The sequence below is a fragment of the Semicossyphus pulcher genome, unplaced genomic scaffold (assembly GCF_022749685.1).
Source record: "Semicossyphus pulcher isolate SPU_LCO1_2020_fin unplaced genomic scaffold, fSemPul1.0.p SCAF_3, whole genome shotgun sequence".
NCBI lineage: Eukaryota > Metazoa > Chordata > Actinopteri > Labriformes > Labridae > Semicossyphus > Semicossyphus pulcher.
The window spans coordinates 11,440,041-11,458,630 of record NW_027211704.1 but is presented as its reverse complement, the minus strand read 5'-3'; the positions used below and the strand labels follow the sequence as shown (position 1 = coordinate 11,458,630).

The window sequence follows — 18,590 nt, the reverse complement described above, 5'->3', positions numbered from 1 at the left end:
AGGTCCACCATATGGTGATGTTTTGAGCGAGAATGAAAAAAAACCTTTCTATCATCATCAATATAACAATGCATATGACTATACAAAAGGTATTCAGAAGGTTGCTTTCTTAAACAAATAACTTTACTATAGAATATGTCACATTATTACACACTGTTAACAAATATTAGCGCAAACCATTTGTTTGGTTCCCTCTAGAGTGGCTACATGTAGTGCAGACAGTGCTGAGAGTTAGAGGACACGCTGCCTGACAAACTACATAATGAAACAATTTCTAAGCCTGAATAACATGTATGCTGCTACCGATACAGCTGCGATTGGCCCGTATCCTTCGATAATGACCGCCAGCTGACTGTTATATCCATCTAGCTGTAGTCTCTACAGTTTATAACTTGGGGTACAAGGGAATCCAAAATGGCGCCGCAGATAACGTTCTGAGTTTCTGCACATACCTGCACATCTCCTGCACATCTGCACAGTTTTTCATTACAAATGTTGGACATATTTTGTATTATACATATTGCTTTTTATATTTTTTACTCTTATTGCCTATTTTTATCTTTGTCTATTTAAGTATTTTACTTATTTTTATTCTAGTTCTTTGTTAATTTTTCTGCACCAAAACAACAAAGCCAATTCCTTACATGTGTAAACCTACTTAACAATAAACCCTGATTCTGACAACATGTTGTAGAATTTTTTCTAGCGATAGCTTTTTTTCTGACATAACTTATTTTTTCCGAAGAATTTCTTTTCAACAAAATATGCTGCCATGTCAATGAGTATTCCTGCAGTATTTTTTCTTGTACAGTGTTGTTGTCAGGGCGCAGTATTTGTCTTAAGTGCATCAAACACTGGTAGCCTCAGTGTATAATTTTTCCTGTGGTACGATTTCAGAACATTAAGCTCTAAGTTCATTTTGAGGCGATCGTTTATATTGTTGTTAAGCACAAAAAATCCCGTAATGCAGCTTTATGTAATTTTGTCTTCATGACATCATCACACTCTCTCTTTCTATATTAATCTTCTGGGGGAGACTTCACACATTAAGGGCAATATAATACTGTGCACTCTATTTTAGCATTAACTTTATCATGCATTTCTCTATTACCTCGTCTGCTGGGTCTCTCTGTTCTGCTCTGTGATTATAAAGAACAAGTGTTGCTGATGAAGCGATCCACAAGGCTAATTGCTGCTTTCTCTTTGATGAGAAGTTCCTGGTCTGACAAGCAGTGAGTAGACTGTCGTTGTCCACAGTGAAGCCAGGCGCGTTCTCCGTTCGTCTGTCTTAAAATGTCCTTGAGCACAGTGAGGCAGAGCTGAGGTATGAGCTGAGCCCACTGCACCACCAGCAGCAGCACTGACATACAGCACCCCCTGCCTGTGACAACAAATAGTGCAGGAGACCTCACTGCTGATAGAGCTATTTGAACACCTGCACTGTAAATATTACATTCTAATTATTGGACAACAGATGCTCAGAATTGTATTGTAATACATATTTAAAAGCACTGACCACATTCATTAAGATGTTTATGTGGGAAAGACCAAAAACAAACACACACGATGTAATACAATCCATAGAACAGAGCTACAATCTTCAGCATCGGAAGTCAAAACAACTCTTAAGAAACAATCTAAAAAAAAAGGGCATATATTGTTTATCACCTGCGGGAAATTGCTGGATTCTGCAATGAAATAGAATATTATATCTGTTAAGCTTTCAATGTAGTTGGACAATGCTAAGGGAATCCCCAAAAACACACGCATTAGATGGCAGCTGCTGTGCAATACTGCAATGTAATATCCAAGCGCAAGCACGAAGACCCAGAAAGAGAGAAAAACGTGTTAACTGACAATGTCTCTGAGGTGAATTATTATATAACTACCACAGAGAGAGAGCCTCCTTTCAGCCACCATCAGTGCTGTCTAATTGGGTTGAAAGCAGCTGTCATGCTAACTAAGCACAGCAGACACAGTCTGACGAAGAAAAAGGTTATTTTGGAAGCCGGTGCAGGAGCTCAAAAAGCACTGCAGCTCCAACTCGCATCAGGCTGAAGAGAAGGTACAGCAGAGAGGGGGGAAAATGAGAGCGAGAGATGACTCAGACAGAGAGAACGAGGCACTTACGAATACATACGTCCATGTGTATGTGTGCACTCGGTCTGTGTCGGCTTATTAGATGGTGAGGGGGTTTTGAAGAAAAGACAGGCAACCTCGATAGCTGCAGGGGCTACTGTGTGGCACTGCAGAGTGAAATTGAGAAGCGAGGAAGTGAGAGCTAGTGATGATATGCTATAGCTGTGAGAGGACTGGGTTAAAACGAGGACAAGAAACTGAGTGATATAAGCTTTTGGTCCAAAAAGAGAAGCCCAAATGGAGCCCATCTCTCACATCTATGAAATATCCTCTTCTAAAGAGGACAAGTAGTCCCTCAATTATAAAGTAAGCTGTGCTACTGTGGGTGACCCATCTCTCCCTCATGATCCTCTTTACTTCCTTCTGCCTCCTTTGCTTTCCTGCTTCTGCAGCACGCAGCCAACTCTTGCTGGTGTACAGAAGTCCCCTTCCCTTTCTCCTTGGTCAATGCTCTAAGTTTAATTGTCTCCTCTAACTCACTCTCTCTCTTCTCTTTGTAGTGGGACATCTTTTTATTTCCATTGCTTCATTCTTTAATCATTTGCAAAAATACAACTGCTTTATTTGTCATGTCCTTGTAACTGTTCGGCTGTATTGATGGCCACTTGAAAACCTTGTCCTGGGTGTACTTAGTGAGCAAATGGCATTATACAACGTCCGTAACATTGTCAGGCTGTCGAGGGTGATATGGAGATGTAGAGTGTAATCCTGCCTGAAGCAGCAGCAGCGTGCATGCACATTAAAGGGGACCTCTTATGCTAATTTCCAGCTGTATATTTTTATTCTGGGACTCTACTAGAGTAAATTTGCATGATTCACAGTTAAAAAAAAATCCTTATTTGTCTGAAACTGGCCCTTTATGCAACCCCTTGTTTCATCCACGTAAAAGTAATCTGAGGGTCTGTCTCTGTAGAGTTACAGCTAATTAATATAATTTATCAGTCTTCATTGGAAATGCACAAAAATGACACCTCAAGTGCAATAGGTCTGCTGTCACGCATAAAACAGTAGTAACGTAATGTAAGCCTGTATAGTAACTCCTTGAATCCTTGGTTATTTGTATGAGTACATTAAATGACTTGACTGTTGTGAGCATGTGTACATATGTTTTTTTTAAAAAAAAAAGCAGTTTTACAGGCTTTGAACTAGAAACATTGTGTTGGATTCCTAGTATTCAGAGCAGTCTGAAGCCTGAACCTTTTGCTCTCAGGGACTGCGTTTTTCATATGTATACATCATTTGAAACTTTGCCGACTGTTAATACAAACAGCAAGCATTGTAACATTATATTTATATATATATGAGCAAAGGTATACAAGGTCCAATTTAAAATATGTTACCAAATAAACTGGCACTTTTTATGCATTTTGAATTGTAGTATGAAAGTCATTAGGGAAAAACAAAGTAATCCAAATGTTGTCAGAACATAATGATCTAATAGAAAATGTTTGCGTAGTGTAAGCTAACAGTGTCGGGGATGCTCCGATGCTTTAACAGGCTGTGGTTTCGTCTACGTTGGATATCATGCTGTAAATGAGAAGCAGCTTTGCTATCTGCCAATGTATTCTGGAATCAAACTAGACTCCTCGCCTGGTTCCCCCGGAGCATGGCATCTAGCTGTCAATCACCTTGTACAGGAACTCAGGGAAGTGGAACCCTGGTAAATTATACGATAGGGGGAGTGAAATGAAGTGAATCCTTTTTTGTTTTGTTTTAATATTGCCTTTTAACTTGATCTCAGAAACTACAGATTCAAGAGTATTGACCTATCTTTTAAAATAGACTTTAATTGACATTGATCTGGTTTTTGTCTTCTAGGGAAAAAGGCCAACATCCAATAAGCAGGGATGTTGATTTCAATGCGTCCCCAGAACCCATGGGTGGTGATTTGAGTGGGATCTGGGAAATTGAATCCCCAATAGAATTTATGTTTCTGTAATGGGGTATATGCACAGACATCGTCTGAGCATAAGAAAATGGCGGCCACAATTGTAAAAAAAAAACGCAGATCCCCTAGATGGTCCAACAACATTGACATGTGTGAACACAGCATGAGCAGTGGGAACGTAAGTTTATTAACCACTATGAAGTTTGAATCCTTAATTGTTGAAATGAAATTCAGGGTGACGGGCTAGTAGTTGTAGCAGCTAAACTAGCATGTAGCAAGACTGTGCACATGGGATCTCTGAGCTGATTAGTTGAGCACAGGGTTGAAACAGCGGTGCTCTGACAGCCAGGTTTCCTTTGCCAATTACTGTGATTTAATACAGATTTGTTGCAATGTATCATTCTGTGAGGGAAAGATAAGGATAGTGGATATTGAGTTTACTGCGTCCATTTAGATTTTAATGCGGCAGAGACGCATGACGAGTACCTAGCAACATCACTGTACAATTTTTGTTCCAATTCCTTGTTGTCACTATCGTATCACCCTGCTGGGTAAAGACTTTCCTGTAACTCATGTAACTGAAGCAAAACCACAAACAGTGAAATGACCACAACAAATTTGTTACACATTTAAACAATTGTTAATAGAAAAGAAACAAAAAACTGCACACTGTCTCCTCTGACAGAATACCTTATGATTAAAAAAATGTGCATATATACACACATTCCAATCAGCTAAATTTAAACTCGACTGACTTAATGATTAATAAGCCAAAGCTGCCATGGCTGGAGTTTTGTTTCGAAGAACAGGTTAAATCAAGCAGCCTCTCAAACTTTGCTCGGAAAATCTCATCAACAAAGTGCGTAGCAGCCTCAGTTAAAACCCTGTGAACAAAGAACCCTGGGAAAAAGTCGTAGGTGTACCTTTTCACTTGTGCCATTTACAAGGATTACAACTCTGACACTCTTCGTGCACCAACTTCTGTATCATAACTACACTCATTTGAACCCAGTCGAACTTGAATGAGTCTGTTTTAATTTGTTTCACTGCCTTCAGAGAATAATGCATCAAAAAGTGGATGACAAATGTGCTCATGGGGATTTTGCTAATCCAAACACACTATGACACATAGTGCAGTCCACATGTAATATGTTTCAAAGAAGAGTTATGGCCTCACACTTGCTTAAGAGGGTTTCTAACCAAGAAAGGCCCGGCGAAACATTCTGAGTCATCGTCGTTTTCAAGGTTGAATGCTTAAAGCTTGTGTGCAATGAGGCAGAGACTGAGGTTCAACTTCTAAGATCGGGTCTGGGTTAAATCCATGATATAATGGTAATGGTATACATAAGGCTTTTAAGACTCACATGAGCCTCTGCATACACAGACTTAATTCAGTTTCAGTCTTGTTTATCCTTGTTTTCTCACTAATGCGCTGTTGTCGACTGGATAATTGTATTTGGAGGAAAGTTTTCTACAGTATTTGTCGATAAAATGAGAAGGGAGAACTTTAGCAGTGCTCTCACCTCTGGAAATGTTACAGAAAAAGAAAACAGCACACTCATACACGAGAAAAAGGATGCACCTGCCCTCACGCGCACTCCTTTCACATGCCACATTCAACAACGTCGAGCACATGAGAATAAATTATTACTGTAACAATTATATTTGTTCTGTGCTGAGCGTTTATTCACTGACAATAAGCTCTAACAAGATTGCTCATGATTATGCTTCCAACATGTATTTCAATTAAAAAGAGCGATTATCTGTGTCAACAAAAACAAACTCAGTTGTTAAAAACAAAATGAGTTTCCCCCCCTCCCTCTAACATGTTGTTCCCTGTAGGTCAGGATCGTGACCTCAGATTACTCATCTGCTCCCAGATTTGTAAGCCTTGTTCGTGGTAGCACTCTGTTGCTTTTCAGCACGACAAGCTGCTTAGTGTGTACACGGAAAACAACCAGGGATCAAAACGCATGATCCAGCTTCTTAGGGAAGGCACGCACAGGTCAAATGATATCTGAGGTAAACAGGAGGGCGTTCAAAGGCTTTGTCATTTTAAGGAATAGGGCAGAATAGTGTGTCTATTTTTAACATTCAACAATGAGATTTGTTTTAGCTTCAAGGTGTCAGGGCTCTAAGGTACAGACCAGCCAAATTAAAATGACTGAGCATGACATTAACACACGAGCAGACACAGTAGCACACGTGTGATGACAACCTGAAGATAGGGATGACAACTACCTGAGGAAGGATTAGGAAGTGTCATATCACAATATCAAAGGTATAGCGGCGCAATGAGGTGCTGACGTATTTGAATACCTGAGCGTGCAGCCTATGGCGTTCACGAGGATTTAGTACCCAGGAAGGGCGCTACTTCGGACGTGTCAAAGTGGTTTGACTATAAGAGGTCGGACCTCCAACAAAGCAACATAATTTAGAAGCACTTGTCTCCGCTTTAAATCAATACGAGAATGAGAGATGCCCGTCTGTCCGTGTAAACCCCGCCCCTGCATGCTCGGAGTGTGCGAGTGTGGAGAGGCGGGGGTGCTCAGCTGAGAGCAGAGAGCGCATTTGCCGGAGAGCAGACTTCAGTGTTTGATAGATATTAGCAAAAGAAGTGCAGACAAGAAGAACAATTACTTGTCACTGCACAGAGAGAAGTCGTCATTACGTGCTTCTTCAGAAAACACCGGTGGCAGCAAAGTGCCGTGTGCACAGTAAGCATTAAAAAGTTAATTTACCCAATACACCACGCAGACGTTTATGGGCTTAATGAATGAACAAATCAATGGATTACCTTTATATAGCCTACATTTTGCGTTTCTTCTTAATCTCTCTTCAGATTAGCATCTGACATTTTTTTTGCCATACCGCCAGCCCGAGTAGTTAATATGATAGAAGTTCATTGGAAAAAGAAGGGAAATTGTCAAAGCACTTTATTTTGCTTGCATGAATAAATGCTGCTGCCTGAAATCACATACAAAACATTATTCAGTTGTTTCTTTTTTCATATTGTCATGAATATCGTCATCGCAAGATTTTGTGAAATATTTAGGCCATATCGCTCACCCCTGTTCCCTGCTCACACTCAGCTGTCCTTGAATGTTGCTGTTGTTATGTCCAGACTTTAGGACTTGTGTTTGTCCTAGTTCAAAAAATTAAATTAAATTAAAACGGTTTAAAATGGTCTCACGAATAGACCAGAAATCAAGTGGATGAATCCTAAATCCTCAAAATTGCAAGTTAATTTGAGCCAACTGTCTGCCATTATTCCAAACTTATGCAAGCTCAGTGTGATCAGTCATACTTAGCAGAATGTGGCCTGAATTGGGCTAGCTGATTAGTCATGAGCAAGTCTTTTTCTTTTATCATTCCAGCGAGATGCTTCAGTGGAATTTTTGACCATTGATCTGAGTAAATGTCTGTCTACAACTACTGTACTTTTATTTGAATGCATGCCTCCTCTGAATGCATGCATGTTTATTTGCAAGTAGTTCATTATATAATGCCATATCTTCCTTCTGGGGGACATTAGGAGTCTGTAAGGATCGTATGTTGACATATGCAAGTGAAAAATCGTTATCTATAAACAATCTGTCTGAAGGTGCCGTCGAGCATACAGGACTAACCTCTAAAACAATAGCTAGAAAACATCTGGCCCTGGTGATGCATTTTTATGGGAGAATGACTGTTGGTACGTGCCCAGGAAGAAAAAGGACCGACACTGGTGTTCCAGGTTTCACTGAAAAATAGGACAGCAGGCATAAGGCCTAGAAAGATAGACTAGCTTTGAATGAACTGTCTAGAGGGAGATAAGAAGGAACCAATATGGTGTAATAATGGCTGCAGCATGCATGCATGCAGTCGAGCAAATCTTTCTTACTGTTTATAGAACAAGAGAGAGGGATTACAAAGATTCACCAGTAGCCATTTGAGTCCAGCAGAACACATCTATTCCATTATCATCCTGAATTAGCACCAGCTGCACTAAGATATCATTCAGATGCTTTGACTCAGAAAATAATAAGCATACTACAATCAAACACAGTGTCGTAGTTTAGTATAATCCTTATCATAAGACTAAGAAGATCAAAACTTGACTTCTTTTTGGGGCGTTTAAGACTGTAAATTACATAAAGAATTTTAGCCACATACATTCATTTAGATTCATGTATTTATTAACTGAGATCACACTCCTTATGCTTTGCTCTACATATGTAAATGATGCGTGCTCATTCCTATGCAAGCCCACACACATATACACACACACACACGCACACACACATTAACTTCTCGCTGCAAGGTCACTGGAAGATAGAAAGAAAAAAAGACTGCTGTGGCCCTCTCCTTGCTCCAGATGAGCCTGAAGAAATCATGAGGGAATTATTGGTCTAATTAAATTCAACACAGTCTAAGTGTGCTAGAAGGAGACTAAAGACAGGAGGAGGAGCAGAGGAGAATACATAAGAGTGACTGAGCAACAGTAGTCTTTTGGATCTAGCTTTGGAGCACAAAACATGAAGGGAGGGAACACAAAACAGGCCGAAGATGAATGGTATAATTTCGCCTCAATAAAATGTTTTTCATTCCACACATTATCACACTGTCGAACCCATGTTGTGGCATAGACTGATGAATGTGTCTACCTGATGCGTCTACCAATAATATAAACTTCTTTGCAACATTAAAGTCAGTTTATCAATTACGCCGCAGGTTAAGAGATCTCTGGATATACTGAATTCTACACAGTAACCTAACAAGTACAAACTAAAGCATGTTGTTTATTACAAGCCCTGATATGGACACAATGTTCCACATCTGTGCTTTTATGGCAATGCAAGAGTGGCAATAAAAAATCATAGGTCATATGTCATGATATGACCCGTCTTGATACATGCTGATATCACTGTTTTATTGGATTTACTGCTTTACATTTTCTTCCTGCTTGCTTTACTTGTCTTTGAGCAGTGAAAATGAAAATGGGAGAATAACAAATACATTTACGATTAGAATACTGTGTGACTTTGGTGCCCCTAGTGGTACTAAGAAAAATAACATTGTGTCAGACAGCTTTACAAGCTGCAAAAAATATCACATAGAATTGTTTTCATGTGCATTAAAAAGAATTACTGAAGAAAACTGCACACTTAAGTGAAATACATATGTGCACCTACACCTATGTAGTAAAACTGCTCTTCGATTTATTTGAAATTAAAGGTAGGTAGGTAGAACTGCAAGTGCAGTTACATGATCTAAACAAGTAGCACAATAGCGCTATTCGGTCTGCATAAACAGGACGCTTTAGAGTGTATTTGAAGGTTCAAAATTATCTAACACGCCCACATGCCGCACAAAAATAGCACACAATTTTTATGTCACATTTATTTTTTTTAAAACCCCATAAATGTCTGTCATTTTTGGGTTAATTTTCCATCAGACTAATAAGAGCAAGAAATGTTTTTTTATCAACTTAGAATAGAGAATGCATTACACCTCACGCAATGACGTGGAGCCTCTCAAGCCTATAACATTAACCAGGCAACAGACCTGAATTATAAAGCCTGACGGGTCAGAAATAGAGAAAGATGAAAGCTATTAGTCACTGTCAGTCAATGCGTCACACACACACGTCTGCACACAAGCACACTCCATGGTGTCAGATCCTCACATAATGGGTGACTGGAAGTCAAAGTCTTTTCACCTAGATGCCATTAATTAAAAGAACACAGATGCTTATTGCTGGATCCTGGATTTTAAAATAACATTACATCAGATGGGACTTCGTGTCAAGCACCTTTCGTTTGTTACGTGCTGCATGTCAACCTAGTTTATGTCTATTTGAAGGAATATTTCATTGGGTCCAAAAGAATTTGGTTTCTCTCTTTGAGTTTCACTCAAACTCTAAGCTAATTTTGTGTTTGTAAACTGTATATAGAACATGATACATTGAAAATAGGTCCAGCTATAAGCAGTATAAATAAATATGTTTGGAGAACAATATTGGTAAGCAGACGAAAAGTTTTGTCTAGTCAATTATATTTTAAGGGGTTTTGTTAAACATAATTACCCAAAATCTCAAATGTTCCTTTAAAATCTGTTCAGCATACTACAGACCTCTGCGGCCCACCTCATTGCATTGGAACACTAGGCTGAATGAGGAGCAAGTTAAACTTCAACTGTCCTGAAATAGCACGACAGACTCCCTATCCTCTCCTCCCCCTCCTCATCTCTCCTTTTCTTTCCTCTTCTCTATTTTCCCAGATTTTTCCCCCTGGTAGATGATTTTTAATCAAAATCAATAAGAAGTATTTATAATGTTCCAAAGCATCATCTATTAAATCTTGTCGTTTCTTATTATCAACAAGACAAGGAGTAATAAATGAATAATTAATACTCTACCTGTCCTTGGATCAGGTGTTATTTTCTTTTTGTGGATAAATGACAGTCAGGTCTGCTTTAGCACTGAGCTTGTCGCTATGCTACACAGAGGTGATGATGACACAGCAAAATTGAATGCACTGCGACGCTTACAGATTCTCCCTTGACTACATAAGATATGACGGAGCAGAGCAAGGTGTGGGTTCTCTCTGTATGCTGTAGATCATCTGTTGTACTCAATGATTGTTGAATCGCGTTTAAAATGTAATGACACATTTCAGGAGCAGTAAGTAATACTACACCTAGATTTTTCTGTGTGTGCTTTGAGAGCCTTCATATCAAACAGGGAACCTTGGTATTTCTACTGCAAGAGAATTAAGTTCTTTTTTTTTTTTTAATCTAAGAAGGTTAACTCCTGGAGTGATGAAAGAAATGGAAACTTCACTTGTCAAAGGCTACCTTTTAGTTAAAAAGACGAGTGGAATATGTTACTGCATAAAATAGCTAAAAATGAAAATAGTTTTTAACATGCAGTGAGACATACAGTACATACGTTTTCTTATCTCTATATGCTCCAAAATGTTCCTCCTTCCCTCCATTTTCAGTCTGACAGCACATGTGTACTTTAATCATTAATGTGTCATCACCTGTGTGTTTTGTTTGCTATAGAACAGGACGTAAAGAATGGGAGAGAGAGAGAGGGGCTCATGAGGAAAAGGACGGAGAGAGGACTGACACTCTGCCTTTGAGTCGCCTGGCTGTCTTGGCGCAGTGGAGCTGATGCTTGAGGTCACACAGTCATCCCAGCACCAAAAGAGGCCCAATCAATTTCCTATGACAACCTGTCTAACAGTGTGGCTGGCTGAATGAATGCTTAGGCTTAGTGGCTATAGGCAAGTGGCTGACTGGTTATTTGAGTGACTGACTGACAACCCAAACTCACATCTCTCTGAATGTTTCTTTGGTGCAAACACTGACTTACTGGCTGTTTACGGAACTTACAATTCACCAGGCAACAAGTCACTGAACCTGTCTGTCAATTGGTGTCATGACCAGTCACTTGACTTGACAAGCACACAGAGATTCACTAACCAGCCGGTGAAATTACCAATTTATTGGACACTGAATGCAATCATCCACAGAGCCATCCGGACCACCAGCCGTTCAGAAAGCAGAGAGCCAACAGATCAAGGAGGAGAGGTGATAATGTTCCCTATTAATCCAGTCACCATGCCAAGTAGTCAGTTAGCTAATGCAGTGAAGACAGCTAGCCGGCAAACACACATGATCGGTTACGGCAGCGAAGCCTGCTGCTATGACAGAAGCAGTCAGTAAGTGTGACAGAGAAAAGAGACTGCAGGCTGCATGCTGCAAACAGATGGCTTGACTGAGTGAAGAGGTGTTCAATATCACATCTTCATCTAGAGAATTTACAGGACGAGGAGAAACTCGAAAAACATATTGGTAACATGGTCCTATACATCATGCATGATATATAGATATGATTGTACTTAGATAGATGAAGACAGAATAGCAGTATCTCCAAACATGAATCCACTTTGCAGGTGAATTATTTCAATCACAGATCATCTTCATGATCCTCCCCGTCTCTTTCTCTAACAGATCACCAGCTTCTTAATTATCTTGCCTTCTGATACATGGCTACAGTATTATCAGTGTTCTGCATACTCTCAAACCACAGGCGTTCAAGGAACAACACACTGATACGTTTTCACACATCGCAGCCTACCGGCATGAAGATGATGCACGCCAACAAAATCAAAAGAAAGCAGCAAAGGCAGATAAACTGTAAATTCATCCACATGTTACACAAGGGCAACGTATACTTACATGGCAGCAGGGTTATCACCACCATCACCGTGACGTGAAAATCCTCCCACCTAAAAATGATACTGCCGCGGCACATGAAGCAACGGACTAACCACGGCGGTGTGCGGTATGTGTGTGTGCATGTGTGTGTGAGTGAGTGTAGGTGTGCGTGTGTGTGTGGAGACTCGCTAAGCTGCACACTCACTGCTAGTGCCTCAGCTGGGGCTGTCTCAATGCACAGCCTGTACCATGTCGGCAGGCGGCAGGGGTGGGCGTGTGTGTGTGTGTGTGTGTGTATGTGTGTGTGTGTGTGTGAACAGTGCTGCATAGCAGGGAGGCAGCTCTTCACTTGACAAAGCTTTTCTCTGACTGGATAGAGGGATCAAGATAGATGGATTGCAGGATAAATTGATGATTGATTAAGATAGAGATGGATGAAAGGTGAAAGATCTGCGGCAGCACTAAAGAAAAGAAAGGAGGGAACAGATATTCTCTGCATCTTTTCTGTGACGTCTTGCACTCTGAGCAGGTACACTGTAGACATTCACACAACCTCATTTCAAAAATTGACCGAGAAGGAAGAGAGACGGGGAAATAATAGGGAGAGTGACTGAGGGAGTTGGAGAGAACAGACAGGATATTGTAGATGAGGACGGGAGGAAGAGAAGCACTGGAGCAAGAAAGGTGAGAGGAATAATAGAAGAAAGGACAGAAAGAGAGGTTAAAAAAAGAGCAAAGGGAGAAAGCTGGGGGGCAATAAAGGACGACATTATGATGAAAGAAGGAGAGAGTGTTTGAGCACAAAACAAGAGACGGAGGAGAGGGAAGCGGAGGAAGGGAGGGTAACTTTCAAGGACATGGATCGTTGTCAGGTTCACTCTTGTCTTCTGCAGATGGGGAAACCCATACTACACACACAAATTTGCACACAGCTCCCCCCAGTGAACATGATGGCTGCGGGACATTATGCTGTGCCTGTGCGTCTGGCTCTTTCACAACACACACAAACACACCTGTTCTCCCCCAACCAGTCATCTGGCTATCTAGAAAGGCAGCCTTGACAGAAGCGGATAACAGCTTTGTGTCATGTTGCCGTCACATCACTATTCAACATCTCGTCCTGTCACAGCTTGCAGAGAGAGAGAGAGAGAGAGAGAGAGAGAGAGAGAGAGAAGGGGTGGGGGGTGAGAGCCTTACTATGTCAAAGTGCTACCCCCCACTCCCTCTCTCTTATTTTTCTTCCTTCTTTTTTTTCTGTTGTCAGTTTTTTCCCCCTCCTCTTTCTCTCCCTGTCTGCATTCTCCCTCTCTCCTGCTGTGTCACAGTGAATTATGTAAATATCAGATGTTGGACAGCACCAGCATCACTATGAGATTCCCCCCTCTTAAAGTTATTCCCCCTAGGATGAACACGCGTTAAACAGAGCTGAGCTGCACACAACCAGGCTGGGCTGGGACAGCTGATACATTACACAGCATGTCCTGTCACAACTACAGTACTGTAGAGGTCTCAGATTTTGCATGCTGTACAGTAACACTACTGCTGCAAAATTGTTCCACTTGAGAAGGTGTATCCTCAGTCGTCTGACAAGTTTTGAGTCAGAAAATGTTGCGTTCAGCACAATGTTTGGCTGTTTGAAGACAGACTGGATTCTGTCATGGTTCATGTCAGGCTATCAGGCTTGTCTGTCTTCTTAGCAAGCCTCAACTGCTGTAAACATCCCAATTAGAGATGCCACAGTGAGGAAATTTTCCAGCAAGCAATAAACTTGTCACAACACAAGTGTTACTGATAACATTGGGCATTTTACAAGATTGCAGATGATTACTATCTAGATCTTATGCCGTATTTAAATGTAAACAGGCAGATTGTAGACGGAAAACTTGATATCATTTTAGCGGACAATATTAAGGGAGGCCAGTGCCACCCAAAAGTTACAAGATTCCAACTTGTTACTGTCCTTCACAACGAGATTAAAAATCAGATGTTAAGTAGCTAACACAAGGAGGCAACACAGGTTTAGCATAGCGGTTAAATTGGCGGCCATATACAAAGGCTATAGTCCTCGATGTGGCGGCCCCAGTTTCAACTCCCACCCTCCGCCCTTTGCCGCGTGTCATCCTGACTCGTTTCCCCTGTTTCCAACACTATCCACTGTCCTCTCTCAATACAGGCATGAAAGGCCAAAAAATAATTTTAAAAAATAAATAATAATAATTGCATGCATGAATTGCTGAAGTATTGTCACTTTGAATTTTACCTTTAACCACTAAAATCTAATAAGTTCATCCTTGAGTCCAAGTGGATGGTTTTCCTTGCGTTCACAAGAGCGGGAGATGGACAACGCAAAAACATAATGGCTCTTGGGAACAGCTATCACCCATGGGGAAGCATAAGAAAAAAGCTACAGTTGAGGCACTCAAAGTTTAATCCAAAAGGCAAATGCACTTGGTTAAAGTTCTTGAAAACATTATGCCGGGCATTAATATGAGACACGGTGTTTGGAACAGGACTTGCAAATGATCACTTTAAAGCAACAATTGAATCAGCTTTCTAGAGCTGTTAATTGGAAGAAGCTTGCTAACATTTAGTATTGATTTTGGATGTTTGCATGGACTTAAATACAGTATATAGCACATTCTGTGTAGGTGAGTTTGATTAATTAAGGACACTGCTGCATTTCTTATCTAATCTGATGAGATTAAAAAAATTCAAATAGCGATCAATTGAGTAAAACCGGACAAAAGGGAGAGAATTCATCAAGCAACATTGATGCACACATTGACTCCAGTTTCAACAGGAGAGAGTTGCTACAGCAACTGCAGCAATGCAGCTCAAGACAGGTGGTGGTGACAGGAAAACTTTGTACAAACTTGGAATATTTATTGCATCTATTATTTTGAGTTTAAGTTTACATACAGATAATGATTTTGCCTAATGAGGAGGCACATTGTAGGGTGTGGAAAATAAAGGTGTTCGAGAGAACATCTGTTGGGACCATTTACCTTGGACAGGGCTAGAGAGACTGAAAGAGTTTCTGAAGAAGGGAGCCATGCAGAGAGAGAGAGAGAGAAAGAAGGAGAGAGAGAAGGAGAAAGAGAAAGGGAGAGAGAGAAAAAGAGAGAGAGCAGTGATGGGGATCAGAAACAGGCCCTGAATATCAATGCAGCACGTCTCAGAGAATTCAGGGCTGCAGTGCACCAAAACCTGGGAGAAAGAGCACAAGAGGACAATAGCATCACAGGCAGCCAAAGCTGGAGGTACCTGTCCTGCACAGCCAAGACCACCCATGCCAAATCACTATCCTGCTCCGCCCACATTAATCATAATGCTGCATGACAATACTCTCATCTGGATTTCCTATTCAACTTGTATATTATGTATATATGTATATATATTCGCCCTCTAGCTTTATGAAAAAAAAAAAAGTTCAATTTTGTGAACCCAAATATTCAGGGGGAAACTACTACACCTATTCTGTAGAAATAAACTAGAGCACTTGTCTCATTAGCATGAAAGTCAGCTTCTCCCCACCCAAATTCTGCAGGTAGGACAATTTTGAATAAGTGCTGCAGACACGCCTTCACACTGATGAAAACACACAGACATGTATTTAGCTTAAGAGAAATTCCTGCCATCCATCTTAATTAAATGACAAGCCGTTCAAGAAGCCTATTAGACACATTAGTATCAGGCTCCTCATCCTCTTTGTCCTTCTCTCTATAAATGGCCTCTTCCCTCCCTCCCATAAAAGCTCCATTTCCTTCAACAAGGGATCTGTTAACTCATAAAGTGCCATGTTTACCTCGGGTCAAACCGACATCTCATATCCTGGTCACTAGCCACCAGCCAATAACCATTAGGCTTATTAATTGCGGAAGCCTCAGACCATCTCCTGAGTGCTGTAGTAAAATAGGACCATGCACAGTGTCTGGGTGCATGCAGGCACACACGCATGCAGTTAATGAGATGACTCCCAAAGGTCTCTAACCTTTCTCTATGAGAGGTCACCATCATGCACGCTCCGTCTTATCTAATAAATTACTCACACGCTGCTCGTCTGCACTTCCTTGGAGCAATAATCTTGGACAGTTATGAAGAGTGAAAGCCCTGTGCCTATTCTATAAACCTGTGTTATAAGTCTGAGGCCCTGCAACACGCAAGCTGCAATCGGCAACATGAGATACATTTTTTACATGTGCATTTTTTGTGTCATACTAACTATACTGCTAGAATAGTGACCCATGTAGAAAAACATCTATTTATCTGAAATTTGCAAAACAAGCGCCAGTCAACAAGAATGTTTTCTTGGAGTGTATACAGCAATGTAATACAGGAATGTAATGTAAAGAGGTTATTCTTTGTTAATACAAAACATAGGGTTAAGAAATCAAGACATAACTTTTACACAGATGATTAGAAATCATGACACAGGTAAAGGAATAACCTGTTTCATGTAAACTATATATCACAAAAAGCTCATAACTGTATCTGAAAATCTGGACATCAAAGGGTTGTTTTTAAATAGCAAGCAATTAATGTGGACGTTATCGTAGCCATCTAAAGTCATATGTGCTATCTAATAGAAAAGTTGTTCTTCTTGTACAATAAAGGATAATAGCATAATACATACTACAAGTTTTGCACTATATTGATAGCATCCTCCCATCTAGAAATGCATGACAGACTGTCTCTCCCCATTGTTCTAAAACAGAAAAGACAAACAAAAAAGCCTGGGTATGTAAGATGTGGGCAATCATACTGTGACTCATGCAATCACAACCAGCATGGCAAGCAATACAGTACAATGAGGGCCTCATCATCCCTCTTGTATCTCTCTCTAACACTTCTATGTCCCTTTCCTCTTTTCTCAATCCTTGTTCAAGAGTGATAGAGAGCTTCATCTAACTCCCCAAGGACAGCTGTAAGCCATACGACTAATGGAAACACACACACAAGCCTGATGGTCATACAAAAACTCGGATACCTACATCCACGTCCATACATACACACCCACAACCAGAGGCTGCAGATAGGGAGACATTGCCGGACAGTTGAGGTGAACTCCGTCATATTCGTTTCAGCTAAACTTCCTGCATACCAAACCCAGAGGCAAGGGTAGGCAGAGGAGAAGGGGGCATTACACAATGACAGATAGTGCCAGCAGTACATAAAACAGCAACATCCTCACCCTATCTTTGTCAACTGAAGGGATTGGTGTCAAATAAAGGACTTCTGTAAGAGAGATAAATGAAAACTCATTTCCTCATATTGCCTCAAACTAAGAGGCAAAATCCTCCCTAATACCCTGTACATCCAAAAATATATGGTTTTTCTAAAACAATTATTGTTACGTTAGGTATAACATTACCTAAATATCAAATAACATGTACTGTGATATAAGATTCTGGCCATATTGCCCACCACTGTAACTACTATGATGAAATCTTATATATGTAAAGTGTATTGATGATATGACTAGAAAATGTTCCTTTATGCTAGTGCTGCATGATAACTTGACTTCCTTAGCAAATGGCCTTTCAAGCAGTAATAACTAAAACACTATGCAATATGCCTAGTACTGTATGTACAGTAACTTTATCCCACTGGCATGAATCGATATTGAATCACCAATTAAAGCTTTTCTGACACATTGTTATAAGCACTAAATACATGATTATTAAATGAGATTTACTGTATGTTGGTTGTAGGTGCTTTATAGATTCAATATTGAGTCACGCAGAGTTTTTTCTTGGTCCACTTTTAATTTCAGATACAAATTAAATGGAAACGTTGGGCAAGCAAAACGAATATTGCAGCTTAGATTTCTTAGCATTGCTGAAAGTGCTCAACCATCTCCACAGCTATGTAAATGCTATAATTATCTAACCCTCACCACACTGGATTCAATGAGGACACCTCATTTTATCTCGCCAGTATGTGCCTTGTTAATTCTGAACAAAATGTTCACAGGCTGAATGGCAGTGAGAAAAGAGAGGCGCGAGTCTCAAGACTTGTGGTGGTGCTGAAATATTAATAAATGACCACATGGTCCAGACTTAACATCTAACAACAAGAGCAAACGCAGAGGTTTTAAATGTTGTAAAGAGTCTGGTGAGGAGTAATTTTGTATGTGTAGGTGGAGGAATAAGACTCACTGTTGAGACATCTACTGTATATCAAACAGAGCTTTTACTGTTCCTCTTCCCCACGTTGATAATTGACGTTCAAAAGAGCCCAGTTAAATCTTGGTTGCACATGGAAGGTGTGATTAGATTAGCAAGCTTACACCTTGCAATAAAATTCAAGTGTAGAAAACAGAGGTGAACTTTAAACCTAGCTACAAACTTTTCCT

General features: G+C 40.3%; 1 protein-coding gene across 8 annotated transcripts in view; it reads right to left on the bottom strand.

Moving 5' to 3' along the window:
• Window positions 1-12,324, bottom strand: part of atp2b2 (ATPase plasma membrane Ca2+ transporting 2) — an 87,300-nt gene extending 74,976 nt beyond the window's left edge. For all 8 annotated transcript variants that reach the window (XM_069678716.1, XM_069678709.1, XM_069678710.1 and 5 more), the window contains exon 1: window positions 12,257-12,324. The gene's annotated coding sequence lies outside the window, so the exon portion shown is untranslated. The remainder of the gene's footprint in view (window positions 1-12,256) is intronic.
• Between the last annotated feature and the right edge of the window lie 6,266 nt (window positions 12,325-18,590).